The following is a 10,237-nucleotide window of genomic DNA, read 5'->3' on the forward strand; positions in this document are numbered from 1 at the left end:
TGGGTGCAGGAGGGGGCGCCAGGCTGGGACAGAGTGTTGGGGTTCAGGAGAGGGTGAGGGATGTGGGCTTTGGGAAGGAGTTTGGTGCAGGAGGGGATTCTGACCTGGGGCGGGGGATTGAGGTGCAGGAGGGGGTGCGAGGTGCAGGCTCCAGCTGGGAGCACTTACCACAGGCGTCTCCCAGCCGTCGGCACAGCGGGGCTCAGGCAGGCTGCCTGCCTGCCTGCCATAGCCCCATGCTGCTCCCAGAAGCGGCCGGCTGCTGGCACATCTCTGCACGCCCCTGGAGGGAGAGGGACAGCGTGTCTCATGCGCTGCCCATGCCCAAAAGCGCCACGCCCGCAGCTCCCATTGGCTGGTTCCTGGCCAATGGGAGCTGCGGGGATGGTGCTGGGGGCAAGGGCAGCATGCAGAGCCGCCTCCCTCCCCCCCCCACCAGGGGCTGCAGAGACGTGCCAGCAGCCGGCCACTTCCAGGAGCAGCATGGGGCCACAGCATGCAGGCAGCCTTCCTGAACTCTGCTGTGCCGGGGCCCCCCCTTAGTCTGAGGCCCCCTTAGCCCGGGGCCCTGCGCTGAAGCCCCTAAAGCCTGTTAATCCGGACATGGCTGGACCATACCTAGATTATCTTCATTCTCCGTCTCCCCCCCTCAGAATTTAACGGTCCCACTTCTTTTTTCATTGTTTTCCAGTTATTATTATGGCCAAAAAAACCTTTTAGTATTAGTTTTAATTCCCTTTGCAAGGTCCATCTCTGCTTAGCCTTTGGCAGTTCTCACTTTATCCCTACACTTTCTGACCTCCAAGAGGTAGCTTTCTTTCCTTGCTGATCCATCCTATCTTCCATTCCTTGTTGGCTTTCTGCTTTCTCTTAATCACCTGTTTGAGATGCTTCCTCATCCAGCTTGTTCTGGAGCCCTTCCCTACAAATTTTTTCCCCTTGGTTGGGTTGCAGGCTTCAAATAGTTTCTGTAACATTGACTTAAAGTAACTCCAAGCCTTTTCCACATTCAAATCCTTGAGTTCTTCAGTCCAATCCACTTCCCTAACTAATTCTCTTATGTTTTTAAAGTTAGCTCCTATGAAATCAAGGGCCCTAGTTGCAGATCAGTTTTTGTTTTTCCATCCCTGTAGTTTAAACTGAATTAGCTCATGATCACTAGAACCAAGGTTGTCCCCTACAACCAGTTGTTCCATGAGGTCCTCACTACCCCCCAATACCAAATCTAAATTGGCATCATGTCTTGTTGGTTCAGTGACTATCTGGTGAATGAATCTGCACCTCCCAGCTTGGTTCCAGCCCTGGAATATGTATCACAAAACTACATAAATATGTAAATATATAGAAGTGTTGAGGTGAGTTGGAAAATTAATGAGGAGCAACTTTATTAACACTGTGCTTAATTTAACTTGCATGAACAAGCGGGAGAGGGAGAACTCTAGATCAGTCCAATACCACAGAAACTCTGCCTATCAAAGTAGGATATTGAGCCAAAAGTATTACATCATCACAATTTATTCTCATTGGCTGGTACACTGTTACCAACTCTTTGTCAATAAAGAAGCCTTAGAGCTGCCTAAAGAAGTTCCATAGTTGTCAACCAAACCATAAATGAACTGAAAATATAGCCAAGTTCTGTTCCAACCTGAGCCTTTCTGAGAACTCTACACGATTATTGTACATGGCTTTTTGAGTCAATTGTATGGTTATTTTTTGATACCACACATAATTTTGTTAAATCCAAGTTACATAAAAAACTAGTAATTGATCTGTCTGTTTGAAGACAATGAGTTCATTTCTGTCACTGTGTAAATGAGTTCAGAATCAAAGACAAACAAATTAATGCACAGATCTAAGGTATTGAGGTATTGAGGTGACTTTTCATGGTCTTTATCGAGGAAGAACACAAAGCTGGTATGATTTTGGTGCATGTGACATGAAGCTCGACTTGGGAATTTTGGGGGTCAATGACAGGTTTCAAGGTAAAGTTCTGCAAAATCGTTGTCAGTAGCAAAAAGAGCTCCATCCGAGCCAGACCCTCTCCCACGCAAATCCGCTTCCCTGCAATGAAAAAGGAATTTTGAGTTGATGCTGGAGATCTTTTTTTGTAGCACATTTTAAATATGGTTATTAAGGAAGCAAAACCTCAGGATTAAAGTTAGATGCACAGAGTGATTCAGGGCAAGTGCATGGAGGATAATGGCTATCTATCAGAGTTCAGTAAGATATGAAAGTGTACGTTGGTTTAAGAAGCCACTCACAGATAATTTGAAGAATTGAGTTCCTTATATTGCCATTTTAAAGGCAGTTGGGGGTGAAGGGTGGGAAGATGTGGGGATTGAGGAATAGATTATCCACTTTCCAAATGAGTTAAACAGTTTTCTGGGGGAGTGACACGGTGTTGACTGAGTAGAAGGGGAGAAGTAACAAGTAGAGAAGTGTGGGTGTCCTGAATAGCAGGGTGGAAGAAGAAGGCTGAAAGGCTGTCATAAAAATAAAGGGAAGGGTAAACACCTTTAAAATCCCTCCTGGCCAAAGGAAAAAGCCTTTCACCTGTAAAGGGTTAAGAAGCTAAGATAACCTCGCTGGCACCTGACCACAATGATCAATGAGGAGACAAGATACTTTCAAAGCTGGAGGGAGGGAGAAACAAAGGGTCTGTCTGTCTGTGTGATGTTTTTGCCGGGGACAGAACAGGAATGGAGTTTTAGAATTTAGTAAGTAATCTAGCTAGATATGCGTTAGATTATGATTTCTTTAAATGGTTGAGGAAATAAGCGGTGCTGAATAGAATGGATATTCCTGTCTCTGTGTCTTTTTGTAACTTAAGGTTTGGCCTAGAGGGATTCTCTATGTTTTGAATCTAATTACCCTGTAAGGTATTTACCATCCTGATTTTACAGAGGTGATTCTTTTTTATCTTTTCTTATATTAAAATTCTTCTTGTAAGAAACTGAATGCTTTTTTCATTGTTCTTAAGATCCAAGGGTTTGAGTCTGTGGTCACCTATGCAAATTGGTGAGGATTTTTACCAAGCCTTCCCCAGGCATGGGGGATGCAAGGTTTTGGTGAGGATTTTGGGGGGAAAGACTTTTCCAAACAATGCTTTCTCAAAAATAAACCCAGAGGTTTGGTGGTGGCAGTGGAAGTCCAAGGGCAAAAGGTAAAATAGTTTGTACCTTGGGGAAGTTTTAACCTAAGCTGGTAAAAGTAAGCTTAGGAGGTTTTCATGCAGGTCCCCACATCTGCACCCTAGAGTTCAGAGTGGGGAAGGAACCTTGACAAAGGCACTGTTAACAGAGTGGCAGGGAGGCTAAGTAGCTTAAATTCAAATAGAGAAGTTAAGTAGCCCCTTGATGACATCAAGAAGGCTGAGGTATTTAATGCACCTTCTGCTTCCGTCTTCACTGGAAAGGTGAATGGTGACCACATACTCAACACAATTAATATTAACAACAAGGGGAAAGAAACACACTACAAAATAGGGAGAGAACAGGTTAAAGAATATTTAGATAAGTTGGACATATTCAAGTCAGCAGGGGCCAATGAATTTAAGGAACTAGCTGAAGCAATCTCAGAACGATTAGCAATTATCTTTGAGAGCTCATGAAGGAAGGTTTAGGTCCCAGAAGACTTGAAATGGAAAAACATAGTACCTAGCTTTAACAAGGGGAACAAAGAGGACCTGGGGAATTGTTGACCCGTCAGCCTGGAAAGATACTGAAACAAATTATTAAACAATCAATTGGTAAGTACCTAGAAGATAATAGGGTTATGAGGAATAGCCAGCATGGATTTGTCAAGAGCAAATCATGCCAAACCATCCTGATTTCCTTCTTTAACAGGGTTGCTGACCTAGAGAACAGAGGGGAAGCATTAGATGTGATATATCTTGGTTTTAATATGGCTTTTGACGCAGACACACATGACATTCTCATAAGCGAACTAGGGAAATAGGGTCAAGATGAAATTACTGTAAGGTGGGTTCAGAACTGGTTTAAAAAAATGTATTCAGAGAGTAGCTATCAATGGTTTGCTTTCAGACTGCGAGGGTGTATATAATGGGGTCCCGGAAGGGCCTTTCTTGTGTCCAGTACTAGTCAATATTTTCATTAATGACTTGGATGATGGATTGGAGAATATGCTTATAATATATGGACATTTATAATGCACAACTGTAAAATGGGGAATAGCTGGCTAAACAGTAGTACTGCTGAAAAGCATCCAGGGGGGTTACAGTGGATCACAAATTGAATATAAGTCAACCATGGGATGCAGTTGCAAAAAAGGCTAATAACATTTTGGTGTGTATTAACAGGAGTGTCATATATAAGACACGGAGGTAATCATCCCACTCTGCTCAGCACTGGTGAGGTCTCAGCTGAAGTGCCCTGTCCAGTTCTGGGCACTATGCTTTAAGAAAGCCTCAGTCTGTGTGGGTGTGCACACGTACATCTGTCTGTGCATGTGTATGCACCTGTCTGGGGATGCGTGTGTGCACTCGTGTGTGTGTGTGTCCACATGTGCACCCCAGTGCCTGGGTGTGATGGGATGTGATCACCCATGCTGTAGCTGGAGGAACACTCTGGGGAATCTCCTGAGAACTGGCTGCAGCGGCTACAGGAGCCATTTATCTGTATTTGCTGCCATGTACAATTAAGTCGATATGAAGCAGAGCGACTTTGCCAGAGGGAGTGGCATCCTGAGCAATTCCCCCTGAGCCCTGGCAGTGCTGGCAGAGACTCAGCCTGAAGGGGTTGCAAGAGAGGACTTAGGGGAGCAGGAATCTCCCCAAGTGAGTTTTTGAGCCTTTATCTTTCCTCAGCTGAGAGGCTGCAGAGTGGGAGCTATCGGGGTGGGTGGTTGGATGCTGGGTGTGTGCGGTGGCCCAGTGGTTGGTTGCTAGCTGCCTGGCGCTTATGTGGATAGCCTAACACGTGTCCTGCTGCCACAGGGGTGTAGTATGGAGGCTTCTGCATTCATGGCACAAGCACAGGAAGAGTGAAAACCACAGAGCCTTGTTCTAAAGGTCTCAAACTGTATAGCACATGGTTTAACACGGGTGCTGTGCTAGAACAGAGGGGATGCATTTGCGGTTTGGTGCTGAACTTGGAGTCTGCCTCACTCACCCTGTGAAATCTCTGCTCGGGCTCCACTGAGGCTGTCTGACTATGTGCTGGCCATGGATTTTCCGAGATCAGCTGCCACTGCAGCCTCAGCTTCGCTCAGCAGATCTTCCCTTTGAGTCCTGAGTGGAGGTTTGGGATTGCGTCAGCCCATCGTCTCTGTGCACACAACAGTAACTGACAGTGTCCAGTGGGCGTAAGGGGATTAGTGCTCTTGCCGCCCCATGCCTTCCCCACGCTCTGTGTGTCCTAGACACCTAACTGTCTCTGGTCTGCCTCCAGTCTCTGTCGGAGCTCCCTTTCCTGGAGATGGTTTGGATGGTGATGGCAGCTGGAGCTCAGGAGGTGGCTGCCCGGGACCCTTCCTGATTGTAGATTGGAGGCTGGAGGTGCTGACCGGTGGCCTGGGATCATAGATTATCCTCTGGTCTGGGAGAAGTGTGCGGCTCTCCTTTTTCTTGAGGCCTGGGGATGATTATCTCAGTGTGTTTGGAGTGAATTGGTGTAATGACCTGGCTATGCAGCAGGCAGGGTTTCAGCCTGTGGAGGCGCTGAGGAGAGGACGTTAAGGATCACTGATGTCTGGAGGAAACCCCCAAAGCACAAATTATGTGGGCCTGGCAGCAACCTCTCTTGTTTGCCATCAGCCAGCTGTGAAACCAGCTCTTTGCACATGTAACAAACCGATGCAGAGGGATCATGTCAGCCAGCTGGGAAATGCAGCTGCCTCTGCGGCAGGGTGGGGCAGCTATCTGGGCGCGCACAGCTGCTTGGCCACAAGCTGCTCCCTCTTTCCAAACGCCTGGAGATGGGGGAGGAGTGAAGGCTGCTGTGACCTGGAGTGGAACTGGCCCTTGAGCTGACACCCGAGTGCAAGAAAAGAAAAGTGCAGAGGCCGGGCTGGGCTGAGCCTTGTATGTGTGCCACTGGGTGAGCACAGAGTGGGATCGTGCAGTCTGCACTCTCCAAGCCATCTCAGACCCAGCTCTGCAATACGGGGAGGAATAATGTCCTGGGTGGGGGGTGTCACGCATCCCAACTTGCGGCTGCCTGGGCCATCATGCCCTGCAGGAAGGTCCCAGCTTCTTCCATGGTCTGGGCTGTGATGCCACAACAGAGATGACAGGTTAGTCTTCCTAGGCCCAGAGCTTCCTAGCTTTGCTCCCTGCCTCTGCTTGTCCCTGTTGGAATTGATACCAGGACACACCAGGATAAGTCCCCTGCTCCTGCCTTTTAAGTTCTGTTCTGGCCACTTTAGAATCTAGAGGCAAGGAGCCCTGTGCTTCAGGCCTGTCCTTTGCCATACGGAAGGAATCCCCAGGGATCTTCCTGGCCCTAACAGGGAGCCATCAAGAACTCCAGCTGTCCTGCTGTCCCTGTGCCTGGCTGCTGGGGCAGAGACCCTTTCCCTGGGGACAAGGGATTACAATCTCTTTGCAGCCAGTTTTCTCTCTGCTTGAAGTCGGAGGCTAAAACAGACACATAGTCGCTGAAGCATTTTCCTGCCTTCAGCCTCCCCTTGCTGGAGGTTTCTTCTGTAGGATGTATATTGTGGAGGCACCTGGGAGCCCTAGTCATAAGCTAGGGCCCACTGTGCTATCTGCTGGACAAACACAGACCAAAAGAATGGTCCCTGCCCCTGAGAGCTCACAGCCTAAGTGTAAGACAGGGGACGAGCGGTGAATGTAGACAGACCAAGAGGGGAACACAAGGAAATGGGGTGGGTCAGCATGATAGGCAGTGGTCTCAGCACCCAGTTGCCTGGCTGCTGCTTGTCCCCGGAGGATGGGACACTGGGAGTTTCTGTGGAATCTGAACATTCGCAGCCCCGCGTGGAAATAAAGACAGTCACTTGCGAGATTCTCCAGGGGCTGGGACTTGTGGGAGGAGGAGCTGAAATGTCCGACATGTGCACAACAGCCCAAGGAGGCAGGGCTGGAGGCCAGGGTTAGGAGCTGAGCCTTTGTCACCTTTCCTGTGAAGCAGAGGGACTGCAGCATGCCCAGGTGCATCTATGTGGGTAGGGGAGCTGCAGCTGGAGGGACAGAGACTGTACCTTTGCAAAGCCCCAGCAAGACTCGGGAGGGATTTTTGTTTCATAGCTGCTGTGTGTACTCTTCGCCTAGGGGAGGAATAATGCTCTCCTCGCGGAGTATGAGTTTGCCCAGCAAAAGACCTGTGTGCAGGGCAGATGCATCTAAAAATATCAAGGGATTAAACACGTGGTGAACCTGAGAATAGCACCAGCAGTTTGGTGACTACATGGCTGGCACTGCTGTGCAGGATGCCTGCAGGGTTTCCCCTTGCCAGGCTGGAGGGGCAAGTGGTCTTGCGCTCACTGGAAACCTTCCCCTCTTGCAGCTTGGCCTTTGCCGGGTCTGTGGTGGAACTGACATGTATTGAGTGCCCTAGTGGGAGATGGATACTTCTCCACCGCTTGTTTCATGGTGAATAGGGCTGTGAACTCTCAGATGTTGGTGCTACAAGTATTACCGTGGCCTAAGGCCTTCTCCATGCCAGGTTCCCTTGGGGAAAACTCCCGTGGGCCATGCTGGGGGCACAGGGAATCCCCAAGCTTTTCCCTGCCATGTTGTCTATAGTTGCCATGGGCGGATAAGATGCCATGATATGGAGGTGCCCTGCTCCCCAGGGCTCTCAGGGCTACAGGCTTAGTGTAATGCTGGGAGATCACCCCACAGAGCAGAGTGCAAGGGCATGGCCTACAGGGAGGGGAAGATAGCAGCTGTGGGATGAGGCTGGGAGGTAGTGTGTGGTGGGGGAGAGAGGAGGGTTAGGCACAAAGACCATTGGGGCCTTTCCTTCAAGTGGGCAGAACAAGCTGGCTATGTGATTCTTTCTCTGTTTTGGTCTCAGATGGGCTGGACTTTGGGCCCTGTGCTGGCTGGCATCTGGGACTGAACGGCTCAAGACTTCTGGCCTCTCCCTCCATTCATAGCAGCCCTGGTGCATGCTGAGTCACTTCGGAGGCCTCCACACCCACCCCACAGGCTTCTCTCCTGAGCCACCTGAAAGGAACTAACCAGTTTGTTCTTCACTTTACTGCAGTTTCCAAATTACTCAGAAACCACACAAGTGGAGTGGTTCCAGCCTGTGTGACCCTGTGTGGCACAGACATCGCCTCTCGGGTCCGGGTACCCTGAATGAACCTGCAGGACAGCAGAGCCACCAGGCTGCTTTCTGGGGCTGGTCAGAACTCCAGGAGTAAGCTTGTGCCTTACCGTGCAGAGCACCATAGTCTGTGAACAGCCGTGCAGCTGCCCGGGAGTAAGGTGCTGCAGAGCAGAAGGGTGATAGAATGGGATGACGTATAGCGATTGAGGCACAGGTGGGTATGCACACGCCTTGCCAGGGCACAGGTGTGTGCAGGTGAGTGCGTGTGCATACACCATTCTTGTTAGAAAGGGAGCCTGACCCATAATTGTGTGTGACCCACTAAAATTGTTTTTATTTACTATTTTCCTCCAAGAATGCTATGGATTTGCAAAGACAACCCACCTCCCCAGGTGTTTGAGATGCTGGAGGACTCACCCAGTTTGAGTTTTAAGCCGGGGAAGTGGATCCAGTGTGGGTTTAACCTGCCTGACAACATCCCGTTAATTTTTCTTTAAATTATTGTTTTAAAAATGTGTAAATGCTGGAATGGCAAGTGGTACCACTGTTCCCCCTGTCCTGGGCTGCCCTTCTCCTGACTTGGGGAGTGTATTGAAAGTACATCTGGACTGGAGACCTAGGAACTGGTCTGGGGAGCTTGGAGGGGCTCAGGTTTAAGCAGTTGCCTTTAGAAAGCTGTCCAGTGGCTCTGAATATTACCTGTGATGCTTCCAGACTCAGCTGGCCAGTGCCCCTGGCTGGCAAGGAGGGTGTGGCAGTTAAAGGAGAGGGGCAATCAGGGTTACATTTGACCATGTGTTGCACAGCTGCTGCTATTCCTTTCCCTAGTGATGTTTTTGAACACTCCATGTTCAGATCTGTGTCCTTCAGAAGCAGCTGGGGGTGGTGGGTTTTGTTTTAAGCACAGATGCAGGTTAATCCCCAGACAGCTCTGTGCCTTGGTGACACAGACTGACTGCCGCTGGTGGCCATTTGGGAGCTGTGGACTTAGAAGGAAACACTTTGGGCCCGATTCTCTGCAGCTTGGGCAGTTTCCACTAATGCCAGCCCTGCAGATGACCATGGGCTGGATAGGCCAGTTCCCATTGCATCTAGGGCTCTGAGCTGGAGAGATACTGAGCCTTGGCCTCTCCAATGGAGTTCAGGGGGAGGGAGGAGTGCTCAGTGGATTTCATGACTGAGCGCAGTGTCCCAGAGGGCTGCATGCTGGGACAGCTCGTTGGGGGCAGGACATAGCAGTGCCCAACATCATGGATCTGGGAGCAGATTCTGTGGTAGCCAATCTCCCTTCACATTGTTGTTAACATTATTGCCTCTCTTCGGATTTTAAGCAAAACATTTGGACTGCCTTTGGCTCACTCAATTCCACGATCTCCTTTAGATTTGCATCTTGGCAGCTCTCCTGGAGGGAAGTCTCCACTTTAGCCTTGCATACTCCCCAGGCAGCCCCTAGCACCAGATCTCCGGCTTCATGGTTGCTTCCATTGATTTTTGAGCTCTGCAGCAACCACTCACAGATTTTAAAGCCAGAAAGGGCTGTGGCCTGTAGGTTGCACCCCACTCCGGGGCACATTTCCTGAATTGTGTTATGCTTCTGGTTGCAATTTTGGCTCCTGAATTCAGATGCCTTTGATTCTGCAAGAGCTGACACATCACTGAGCACTCAGTCCCTCACAGGCTTGGGTCCCTTGTAGCGCTTCCAGCCTGGGAGCTGTGCTTGCTGGAAATGGGAAAGTTTCTTTACCTTGCTAGCTAGGGAAGAGGAAAGGTGGGGCAGCTGGCGTGGGTGTTGCCAACAAACACCAATCAGGCAGAACTAGCACTGGCACAGTGCCCCCTGGTGGTGACAGTCCCATGGGCAGCCAGGCCCAAGCAACCCCCCTCCCCCCACAACTTGTTACATCCAGTCTCATTCCTTGCCCCTAGTTAACCCCTTCCTGCTCTGGAAAGCCTCTGACCAAAGAATGGTTTTGTAGACC

The sequence above is a fragment of the Dermochelys coriacea genome, chromosome 7, assembly GCF_009764565.3.
Source record: "Dermochelys coriacea isolate rDerCor1 chromosome 7, rDerCor1.pri.v4, whole genome shotgun sequence".
NCBI lineage: Eukaryota > Metazoa > Chordata > Testudines > Dermochelyidae > Dermochelys > Dermochelys coriacea.